Source organism: Pseudophryne corroboree, chromosome 2 (assembly GCF_028390025.1).
Source record: "Pseudophryne corroboree isolate aPseCor3 chromosome 2, aPseCor3.hap2, whole genome shotgun sequence".
Classification (NCBI taxonomy): Eukaryota; Metazoa; Chordata; class Amphibia; order Anura; family Myobatrachidae; genus Pseudophryne; species Pseudophryne corroboree.
This window is the reverse complement of record NC_086445.1, coordinates 53,417,765-53,430,089: the sequence shown is the minus strand read 5'-3', so window position 1 is coordinate 53,430,089 and position 12,325 is coordinate 53,417,765. Positions and strand designations below refer to the sequence as shown.

The 12,325-nt window shown below is 47.1% G+C and overlaps 1 long non-coding RNA gene across 2 annotated transcripts in view; it reads right to left on the bottom strand.

The window, feature by feature from the left end:
• LOC135050493 (uncharacterized) overlaps window positions 1-12,325 on the bottom strand; it is a 35,362-nt gene that overhangs the window by 10,881 nt on the left and 12,156 nt on the right. The window contains exons 2-3 of one of the 2 annotated variants that reach the window (XR_010241626.1): window positions 9,328-9,694; window positions 5,744-8,450 (exon numbers count right to left, since the gene is read on the bottom strand). This is a non-coding gene — a long non-coding RNA (uncharacterized LOC135050493). Of the gene's footprint in view, window positions 1-5,743; window positions 8,451-9,327; window positions 9,695-12,325 lie in introns of those variants that run through there. The other variant, XR_010241625.1, reaches the window with a different exon arrangement.

The window sequence follows — 12,325 nt, the reverse complement described above, 5'->3', positions numbered from 1 at the left end:
TTGGACTCTCCTGGGGATTTGTGACATCAGACAACGCCAGCAATATTGTGCGTGCATTACATCTGGGCAAATTCCAGCACGTCCCATGTTTTGCACATACATTGAATTTGGTGGTGCAAAATTATTTAAAAAACGACATGGGCGTGCAAGAGATGCTGTTGGTGGCCCGAAGAATTGCGGGCCACTTTCGGCATTCAGCCACCGCGTGCCGAAGACTGGAGCACCAGCAAACACTCCTGAACCTGCCCTGCCATCATCTGAAGCAAGAGGTAGTAACGAGGTGGAATTCAACCCTCTATATGCTTCAGAGGATGGAGGAGCAGCAAAAGGCCATTCAAGCCTATACATCTGCCCACGATATAGGCAAAGGAGGGGGAATGCACCTGACTCAAGTGCAGTGGAGAATGATTTCAATGTTGTGCAAGGTTCTGCAACCCTTTGAACTTGCCAAACGTGAAGTCAGTTCAGACACTGCCAGCCTGAGTCAGGTCATTCCCCTCATCAGGCTTTTGCAGAAGAAGCTGGAGACATTGAAAGAGGAGCTAAAACAGAGCGATTCCGCTAGGCATGTGGGATTTGTGGATGGAGCCCTTAATTCGCTTAACCAGGATTCACGGGTGGTCAATCTGTTGAAATCAGAGCACTACATTTTGGCCACCGTGCTCGATCCTAGATTTAAAACCTACGTTGTATCTCTCTTTCCAGCAGGCACAATTCTGCAGAGGTTCAAAGACCTGCTGGTGAGAAAATTGTCAAGTCAAGCGGAACGTGACCCGTCAACAGCTCCTCCTTCACATTCTACCGCAACTGGGGGTGCGAGGAAAATGCTAAGAATTCCGAGCCCACCCGCTGGCGGTGATGCAGAGCAGTCTGGAGCGAGTGCTGACATCTGGTCCGGACTGAAGGACCTGCCAACGATTACTGACATGTCGTCTACTGTCACTGCATATGATTCTCTCACCATTGAAAGAATGGTGGAGGATTATATGAGTGACCGCATCCAAGTAGGCACGTCAGACAGTCCGTGCGTATACTGGCAGGAAAAAGAGGCAATTTGGAGGCCCTTGCACAAACTGGCTTTATTCTACCTAAGTTGCCAGTGTGTACTCCGAAAGAGTGTTTAGTGCAGCCGCTCACCTTGTCAGCAATCGGCGTACGAGGTTACTTCCAGAAAATGTGGAGAAGATGAAGTTCATCAAAATGAATTATAATCAATTCCTCCGTGGAGACATTCACCAGCAGCAATTGCCTCCAGAAAGTACACAGGGATCTGAGATGGTGGATTCCAGTGGGGACGAATTAATAATCTGTGAGGAGGGGGATGTACACAGTGAAAGGGGTGAGGAATCGGAGGATGATGATGAGGTGGACATCTTGCCTCTGTAGAGCCAGTTTGTGCAAGGAGAGATTGATTGCTTCTTTTTTGGTGGGGGCCCAAACCAACCAGTCATTTCAGTCACAGTCGTGTGGCAGACCCTGTCGCTGAAATGATGGGTTCGTTAAAGTGTGCATGTCCTGTTTATACAACATAAGGGTGGGTGGGAGGGCCCAAGGACAATTCCATCTTGCACCTCTTTTTTCTTTCATTTTTCTTTGCATCATGTGCTGTTTGGGGACTATTTTTTGAAGTGCCATCCTGCCTGACACTGCAGTGCCACTCCTAGATGGGCCAGGTGTTTGTGTCGGCCACTTGTGTCGCTTAGCTTAGTCACACAGCGACCTTGGTGCGCCTCTTTTTTTATTTGCATCATGTGCTGTTTGGGGACTATTTTTTGAAGTGCCATCCTGCCTGACACTGCAGTGCCACTCCTAGATGGGCCAGGTGTTTGTGTCGGCCACTTGTGTCGCTTAGCTTAGTCACACAGCGACCTTGGTGCGCCTCTTTTTTTATTTGCATCATGTGCTGTTTGGGGACTATTTTTTTGAAGTGCCATCCTGCCTGACACTGCAGTGCCACTCCTAGATGGGCCAGGTGTTTGTGTCGGCCACTTGTGTCGCTTAGCTTAGCCATCCAGCGACCTCGGTGCAAATTTTAGGACTAAAAATAATATTGTGAGGTGTGAGGTGTTCAGAATAGACTGAAAATGAGTGGAAATTATGGTTATTGAGGTTAATAATACTATGGGATCAAAATGACCCCCAAATTCTATGATTTAAGCTGTTTTTGAGGGTTTTTTGTAAAAAAAAAACACCCGAATCCGACAAAAAAATTTCAGAGAGGTTTTGGCAAAACGCGTCCGAATCCAAAACACGGCCGCGGAACCGAATCCAAAACCAAAACACAAAACCCGAAAAATTTCCGGTGCACATCTCTAGCTGTAACATAGCAAAATATGGAAAAAGTGAAGTGCTGTGAATACTTTCTGGATGCCCTGTATATAAGATATATATATATATATATATATATATATATTATATAATATATGTAATATATATATTTTTTAATTATGCATCTTTTGTATTGTCCAGGATGGTTTCAATATCTGTGCTTTGTATTTATATGTCCCATGTATTTTCATTGAATTTATTGAAGTATAAGCGTGAAGGGTAAGCTCATAGCCCTGGCCAGGATTATGCTAAATACCTCTGGTTATTACAGGTTGAGATAGTGTACCTGCATCTTTTTCCCTCTGTGTATTGTATTAAGTCTCAAGCAGAGTAGCACCTCATTACCTAATTATGGTGTGCAAACTAGGCCCCCCTTTAATTTATTGAAGTTACATGATGTTAACCTCTGAACACCCATGTGCCACGGTACATTGATTCCTATATTTTTTGGAGGGTAATTCAGTTCTGAGTGCAGCAGCAAATCTTTTAGCTAATGGGCAAAACCATGTGCACTGCAGGTGGGGCAGATGTAACATGTGCAGAGAGAATTAGATTTGGGTGGGTTATTTGTTTCTGAGCAGGGTAAATACTGCCTGCTTTATTTTTACACTGCAATTTAGATTTCAGTTTGAACACACCCCACCCAAATCTAACTCTCTCTGCACATGTTACATCTGCCCCACCTGCATTTTGCTGCTGCAATCAGATGTGAATTAGGCCCTTTGTTGTACTGTTTTTTCTGCTATTACAGTATATTTTGAGTGATTTTGTCCTATCATGTCTCCTACTCTAATTTTCTGTACCTCACCTCTCCTTTTATACATTTTTAGATGATTTAAACACCATTTTCAACCTCCTTATACATAATAATTTTGCATTTTATTTATATAGCTTATGGGGGTGATTCACTTAAGTGTGATGTGCAGCTGAGTGCACTTTTGGGCATTACGGTCAGGGACTAGAGCCCTCATTCCGAGTTGATCGCTAGCTGCTTTCGTTCGGAGCGCAGCGATCAGGCAAAAAACCAGCACTTCTGCGCATGCGTATGGGGCGCAGTGCGCATGCGCGACGTACTTTCACAAAAGCCATTGTAGTTTCACACAAGGTCTAGAGACGCTTTTCAGTCGCACTGCTGGCCGCAGAGTGATTGACAGGAAGTGGGTGTTTCTGGGAGGTAACTGACCGTTTTCGGGGAGTGTGTGTTAAAACGCAGGCGTGTCAGATAAAAACGCAGGAGTGGCTGGGGAAACGTAGGCGTGGCTGGCCGAACGCAGGGCGTGTTCGTGACGTCAAAACAGGAACTAAACAGTCTGAAGTGATCGCTAGCTAGGAGTAGATCTCGAGCTACTTAGAAACTGCACAATCTTTTTTTGTAGCAGAGCTGCGATCCTTTCATTCACACTTCTGCTAAGCTAAGATACACTCCCAGAGGGCGGCGGCTTAGCGTTTGCACGGCTGCTAAAAGCAGCTAGCGAGCGAACAACTCGGAATGAGAGCCAAAAACCAAAATAAACAATGTTTTAAACCTGCCATATGACCAGGGCCGGTTCCGGGGCTTCTGGCGCTTCGGGCGGCATTAGGGTGTGTGGCTTCATACAGGGGGCATGGTCAGTTACGCCCCCTGTACTGTTGTAGGATGTGCGGTGCGCGATGACGTCATCGCGCACCGCACAGCAAAGGTCCTCTCCACGAAGGTAAACTAGACGCTAAGCGATGACATCAACGCGCACCGCACATCATTACAGTGAAGGTCCTCTCCAGGTAGGGAAATTAGATGCGTAGCGTCTAGTTTCCCTTCACAGCGGGCAGCCCACGCGTCTAGTTTCCCTTCACAACGGACAGCGGGACAGCGGGCCGCGGTAGCGGGGGGCACCACAGCAGCAGCGGATCTTGCCATGGTGCGGCGCCCTCCGGAAGGCGGCGCCCCGGTCAAAAGTCCTGCTTGCCCGTGGCAAGATCCGCTACTGCATATGACACTGCATATGACACAGGTGTAATCATGCAAAATTCCTGTGGAATTCTTCTCCTACTGTATGTCCCACGTCTTCTATGGTCATAATGTCACTATCAGATATTTTTTCTCTGTCTCTCACCTTCATTGGCCGGAATGGACATTTAACCTATAAAGTATCATTTTGGGCATAGACTAATGGTGCCCATACACTTGTGCGATTGTGCGCGATGCGATATCGTGTGTCGATTTCCCTTGAAGCTCCCCGTGCGATAAATCGCATTGAAAGTGCTTTTTGGTGCATTCGATGCAAATACAATCATGCAATTTATTGCATGCCCCCTGCGACCAGAAATCCGGTGATCGAATGGGACCGCATCGCATGCTGCCCAAAGCACACCAGATTTATCTGTGAGATCTGTTGAAGTTTGCATAGAGGGCTGGGCTATCTGGGGGGTATATAGAGTGTCAGCCATTTTAACACTGTGCACTTCTGTTTGTTCTGTGACTAGAGAGGCTTGGTGTATACCTGCTGCTCGTTCCACATTGCTAGCTACTGTGCACTGCTTTGTTCTGCTTGGCATTACAAAGTGCTTCTATCCTACTTTGTGTAGTGATGGATTCTTCTGCTCGTTATCAAGCTCTGATGCCCTATGCCACAGGTTCTCAAACTCGGTCCTCAGGACCCCACATGGTGCATGTTTTGCAGGTCTCCTCACAGATCACAAGTGAAATAATTAGCTCCACCTGTGGATCTTTTAAAATGTGTCAGTGAGTAATTAATACACCTGTGAACTTGCTGGGTTACATGCACTGTGTGGGGTCCTGAGGACCGAGTTTGAGAACCACTACCCTATGCTGTGCTGAAGTTAAGTGCAGACAGGGAGAGGGCCCAGCATAGGAGGAGGATGAGGTCATGCTGGACTAAGAAGTGGCTGCTTCTGCGGCCTACTCGTTCCTACATGCCCCTCCTGGATGAGATTAGGAACAATTGGCCGAGTCAGCCTGCAGGGAGCGGGAAAAGCAGGGACCACCAGGATTGGAGGGGAGCTACGCACGGAAAAAGAAGAGGAGGAGCTCATCGCAAGAGGAGTGTTGACCGCCGCTGCACCAGACCAGAGAAGACGGGGCCATCACCATCACCGGGCAGAAGAGGCACCGCTGCACCCGGGAAGCAGTTGTGAAGAGCAGAGAGATGCATTCTGATACTACAGCATTGAGTGGCACCGCAGACAGGGGCACAATGCACACATGCAGCTTGGGGTAGGAAGATGGTTCCCCGGTTCCATCAACCTGCACCAAGTTGCAAGTGTGCACTGTGCCTCTGGCAGCAGTGCCACTCAACGCTGTAGTATAGGGCAGCATTACATTTGTGAACCGTAAAAAAAAATGGTATATATGTCAAAACATAACTACTTTTATAAATATTTGGCCAACATGGCTGAACTTTCTCAAACACTATATCTTTAGTAATGTATCTTCAAATTTTTATTTTGCATATAAATCTGGTGCAGTATGATATACTGTGTTTTTTGAGTCGCAGTGGTTTCAGGGGCACAATGCACACATGCAGGTAGGCCCGGCTTCAGGCTCCCCAGCACCATCAACCTGACCCAAGCTGCATGTGTGCATTGTCCACCTAAAAGCGGAGCCACTAAAACGCCATATATCATAGTGCACCAGATCTATCACAATATACACTGCTCAAAAAAATAAAGGGAAAGCTTAAACAACACAATGTAACTCCAAGTCAATCACACTTCTGTGAAATCAAACTGTCCACTTAGGAAGCAACACTGACTGACAATCAATTTCACATGATGTTGTGCAAATGGAATAGACAACAGGTGGAAATTATAGGCAATTAGCAAGACACCCCCAAATAAAGTGGTTGTTCTGCAGGTGGTGACCACAGACCACTTCTCAGCTCCTATGCTTTCTGGCTGATGTTTTGGTCACTTTTGAAAGCTGGCGGTGCTTTCACTCTAGTGGTAGCATGAGACGGAGTCTACAACCCACACAAGTGGCTCAGGTAGTGCAGCTCATCCAGGATGGCACATCAATGCGAGCTGTGGCAATAAGGTTTGCTGTGTCTGTCAGCGTAGTGTCCAGAGCATGGAGGCGCTACCAGGAGACAGGTCAGTACATCAGGAGACGTGGAGGAGGCCGTAGGAGGGCAACAACCAAGCAGCAGGACCGCTACCTCCGCCTTTGTGCAAGGAGGAACAGGAGGAGCACTGCCAGAGCCCTGCAAAATGACCTCCATCAAGCCACAAATGTGCATGTGTCTACTCAAACGATCAGAAACAGACTCCATGAGGGTGGTATGAGGGCCCGACATCCACAGGTGGGGGTTGTGCTTACAGCCCAACACCGTGCAGGACATTTGGCATTTGCCAGAGAACAACCAAGATTGGTAAATTCGCCACTGGCGACCTTTGCTCTTCACAGATGAAAGCAGGTTCTCACTGAGCACATGTGACAGACGTGACAGAGTCTGGAGACGCCAAGGAGAACGTTCTGCTGCCTGCAACATCCTCCAGCATGACCGGTTTGGCAGTAGGTCAGTAATGGTGTGGGGTGGCATTTCTTTGGGGGACCACACAGCCCTCCATGTGCTCGCCAGAGGTAGCCTGACTGCCATTAGGTACCGAGATGAGATCCTCATATGCTGGTGCGGTTGGCCCTGGGTTCCTCCTAATGCAAGACAATGCTAGACCTCTTGTGGCTGGAGTGTGTCAGCAGTTCCTGCAAGACGAAGGCATTGATGCTATGGACTGGCCCGCCCGTTCCCCAGACCTGAATCCAATTGAGCACATCTGGGACATCATGTCTCGCTCCATCCACCAACGCCACGTTGCACCACAGACTGTCCAGGAGTTGGCGGATGCGTTAGTCCAGGTCTGGGAGGAGATCCCTCAGGAGACCATCCGCCACCTCATCAGGAGCATGCCCAGGCGTTGTACGGAGGTCATACAGGCACGTGGAGGCCACACACACTACTGAGCCTCATTTTGACTTGTTTTAAGGACATCACATCAAAGTTGGATCAGCCTGTAGTGTGTTTTTCCACTTTAATTTTGAGTGTGACTCCAAATCCAGACCTCCATGGGTTAATAAATTTGACTTCCATCGATAATTTTTGTGTGATTTTGTTGTGAGCACATTGAACTATGTAAAGAACAAAGTATTTAATAAGAATATTTCATTCATTCAGATCTCGAATGTGTTGTTTAAGTGTTCCCTTTTTTTTTAAGCAGTGTATACCAAGGGCAGCAGGAATTTAATATATACCAACAGAGTGGTGCATTCTGATACTACGGTGAGTGTCACCGGTGCCAGGGGCGCAATGCACACATGCAGCTAGGGGCAGGAAGATGGGTCCCTGGTACCATCAAACTGTCCCTAGCAGCATGTGTGCATTGTCCGCCTGAAAGTGGTGACACTCACCGTAGTATCAGAATGCACCACATCTGCTGGTATGTATAATAAGGGCAGCAGTAAATGAGGATCACCCTACATTTCAAAGAGACTTGTCTCCTCCACCTCCTCCTGATCCCCCTCTGCCATCAAAGAGGACAGAATTGCGGAGGGGATGGTGGATGTGTGGCTGGCTGGGTTGAGGAGGGGATTGGATAGTGGAGGAAGGGTGGGTGGATGGGAGCAGGGGTTGACGATAATGGGAAGGGTAGCTGGTTTGAGAAGGAGGGGTTTGAGGAGGAGGATGGAAATTGGTGGGTGGTCCCTGCAGTGGAGTATAACAGTATGGGTAGCTGGGATGCAGAGGAGGATGGCTACTGGAGGAAGGGTCGGTGGGTGGTGGACTGAAGGGAAAAGGATGATGTGGAGCACGTGCCTCAGGTTCTGGTTCCGTAACGTTGCACTCTGGTGTCAGTTGTCCTTTGAGTGCGTTATACAAAACCTGTGACACCAGGCGCTGGCACTCGTGTTGCTGCTCATCGGAAAGCTTTTGCATGGTTTTGCTCAGATATGAGGCAAAATCGTCAATTTTGTCTCGTTTATGGAGCAGCAGTAAATGGGCCTGCATTAGTAAAGGGTCTTCTGCAAATGTGGTTTTTCGTGGATACTTCCTGCCACCAAGGTGCTGCGGAGACGTTTCCTCCAAAGATGAATCTGGGATATCGGGGGTATGGCTTAAGTCTTCTTGTGTCTGTAGGGGGGGGGGGGGGGGGGGGGGGGGGGAAACATATTTATTATTTATTCTTTTTTTTTTCTTTTACAGTTCCCTACAAGTGTCAAAGAATGGCAAGCTTTTACAGAGAAGTTCGAGAGGCAGTGGAATTTCCCAAACTGTGGTGGTGCCATAGACTGGAAACATATGCGCATCACCAAACCCACCAACAGCGGTTCGGACTACTACAATTACAAGGGCTACTTTAGCATTGTTCTCATGGCGGTGGTGAATGCAAACTGTGAAATTATTTTCCTGGATGTTGGGAAAAATGGTCATTGTTCCAATGGTGGTTCCTTGAGGAATACACGGTTCTATGAGAGGCTCTCCTCCAACACCATTAATCTGCTGCCTGTTGAGGAAACAAAGAATGGCCCGGGATTTGTGTTAGTGGCAGATGATGCATTCGCTCTGCACGAACACATAATGAAGCCCTACCCGCAAAGAGTGCTGAACCATGATAGGCGCATATTTAATTACCGCCTTTCAAGGGCCCGTCAGGTTGTTGAGAATGCATTTGGCATTCTCAGCAACCAATTCAGGATATTCCACCGTCCAATCAACTTGCAGCTGCATAAAATTGACAATGTATTAACTGCATGATGTATACTGCACAACATGCTACGACGGAAGGCCAGGAGGCAAATGCATTTGCTCCCAGCAGGACTGGAAGACCCCAACCAGCCAGCGGAGGAACTGGTGATTTCCTAGCTGGGAGCACCAGCAGTGACCTTACGTGGCAGTGCAAGGGCAAAAGAAGTCTGGGAAAATTACAACAAATATTTCAATGGGGAAGGAGCTGTGACATGGCAGGAGTCTTCCATTACATAAGAAAAAAAAGTTTAAAACAACTTACCACTTCGGCCTACTCCACATCCAGACTTTACCCCTCGGACTCGGCCATCACAACCAGGGATGCTTTCGCCATCCTTTTCTCCAGGAGGAAGGTCAGGTCCTAGTAGTACCAGAGCTGGGGAATTGCTGGATTCCTCCACTTTCTTGTTTTCTTTCACATACACTGTGCGTAAGTTTGCAATTTTTTTCCTGACCCAGGTCACCGTGGTCGCAAAGTACGTGGGCTTGGAGCAGTCCACCATGCGGTTATAGGCTGCCTCTCTCTTCTGTTTGTTGGAATACTCTGGTGATGAGGTCAGCCACAAGCACTCTTCATCACGGTAGAGGCTGATGAAGCCTGAGAGAAATTCACCGCTCTCGATGGACATCTGCAGAATGCACAAAAAAAAAAGGCAAAATAGTTAATATGTAAATAGTTGCATTCGATGTGCAAACAATCCAGCGATTTATTGCATCGAAGGGTTGTACCAGATATCTCACAAGTGTATGGGCACCATTAGGTCTGTCTTCTTGACCTCTGCATGCCACTGTCCAGTCACGCCAAATTATCTCCATTATTTTGGAGACTACTGGCTGGATTCAGAATTAGAAGCAAGCTGGATTCAGAAGTACTGCACCTGTAGAAACAAAAAAAAAAAAAGGGCAAAAAAAAGGGAGGCCAAAAGGTTTGCTCCTTGGTGGAACCATGCTGCACTGCCGGTGGGGCGGATTTGAACTGTGCAGAGAGATTTAATGTTTGCAAGGGGCATGTCCTAACTTAACCACTTAACTAGACCATTTAAAAAACAACTCACAAATGGTCTATTTTTTTTATTAATTTTAGGATATAAATATATATTTAAACATTTTATTAAAAAAAACTTACAGCAAGTATGGCTATGCTTAGGGGTTGTCTTCCATTGTAAAATAACCTCCGACCCACAGTACAACAGATCTCCCAGCAGCTATAGATCCCCAGTGGCAGTACCACCCCCCCCCCCCCATGCCCCTTAATGGAGATAGATTGCCAGTGTAACAAGTCACCATCTGTCAGATTCCATAGTTCTTGCGTGTTAGTACTCCTCCATGTGTCATTAATCACTGTGCATATGTGGATAATAAAGAGGTGAGCGGGATCGGATCTCTGAGAACCGAACCCTACTAAACATCACGTCCCGAGCCCGGCTCTAGTTTTCTCGCCTGACTTGGAAACCAGAACGAGGCAAAAGCGTCATCATCCTGCTGTCGGATTCTCGTGGGTTTTAGATTCTATATAAGGAGCCGCGCGTCGCCATTTTCACTCCAGTCCTGGAGAGTGTAGTGAGAGGACGTGTCTCTCTCCTCAGTGTCTGTCTGTGTGGGAAAGTGGTGTGGCAACCTGCTCTGTCTTATGTGTGTGTCATTCCAGTGCTGTGTTGTGCTGCATCAGTCCAGTGGTGGTGTCTTGTGCTGCATCAGTCCATTTACAGTGGTGGTGTCCTCTGCTGCCATATGTCCAGTGCTGCTGTATAAGTCCAGGCCAGTGGTGCTGTGTTGTGCTGCATCAGTCCAGTGATAGTCACAGTCACAGTGGTGGTGTCCTCTGCTGCCATATGTCCAGTGCTGCTGTATAAGTCCAGTCCATTGCGGTGGTACTGTGTTGTCCTGCATCAGTCCATTGGTGGCATCCCTGTACTGCTGTATAAGTCCAGTGATACTGCCGTATATGTCCAGTGATACTGCCGTATATGTCCAGTGGTACTGCCTTATAAGTGCAGTGGTACTGCCGTATAAGTCCAGTGATACTGCCGTATATGTCCAGTGATACTGCCATATAAATCCAGTCCAGTGGTACTGCGGTATAAGTCCAGTAATACTGCCGTATATGTCCAGTGGTACTGCCTTATAAGTGCAGTGGTACTGCCGCATAAGTCCAGTGATACTGCCGTATATGTCCAGTGATACTGCCATATAAATCCAGTCCAGTGGTACTGCGGTATAAGTCCAGTAATACTGCCGTATATGTCCAGTGGTACTGCCGTATAAATCCAGTGATACTGCCGTATATGTTTAGTGGTACTGCCGTATAAATCCAGTGATACTGCCGTATATGTCCAGTGGTACTACCATATAATTCCCATGATACTGGTGTATATTTCCAGTGGTACTGCTGTATAAATCCAGTGGTACTGCCGTATAAATCCAGTCCAGTGATACTGCCATATATGTCCAGTGGTACTGCCATATAATTCCAGTGATACTGCCGTATATGTCCAGTGGTACTGCCGTATAAATCCACTGGTACTGCTGTATAAGTCCAGTGGTACTGCCATAAAATTCCAGTGATACTGCCATATATGTCCAGTGATACTCCAGTATATGTCCAGTGGTACTGCCATATTAATCCAGTCCATTGGTACTGCCGCATAAGTCCACTGATACTGCCGTATATGTCCAGTGATACTGCCATATAAATCCAGTCCAGTGGTGCTGCCATATAAGTTCAGTGGTGCTGTCCTGTGCTTTATATTATTTACTCCAAATAAAGGGGTTATTAATATTTAATCCAAATAATTTTTACAGGGTTTGCCCTGTGTGGTGTAGAGGTACGCTCTCCTGTGCTGCATTTTGTTATATAACTCCAGAAAAATAATGGATATCAAAAATTTTGAGGATAAAATAGGGAAAGATCAAGAACCACTTCCTCCTACTGCTGCTGCCGCTGCTGTTGTTGCTGCTAGGAGTCGATCGTCACCCCAGGGAGTAATTCGGAAGACCACTTGTACTACTTCAACCAAGGAAATGACTGTCCAACAGTCCTTTGCAAGGAAGATGAAATATGACAGCAGTCATCCTGTTGCAAAATGGATAACTGAGGCCTTGACAGCTATGTTGGTGTTAAACGTACGTCTGGTATCCGCCATTATTGCAGTGGGACTGCAGTGCCACTCCTAGATGAGCCAGGTGTTTGTGCCGCACACTTGTGTCGCTTAGCTTAGTCATACAGCTACCTCATTGCACCTCTTTTACTTCTTTGCATG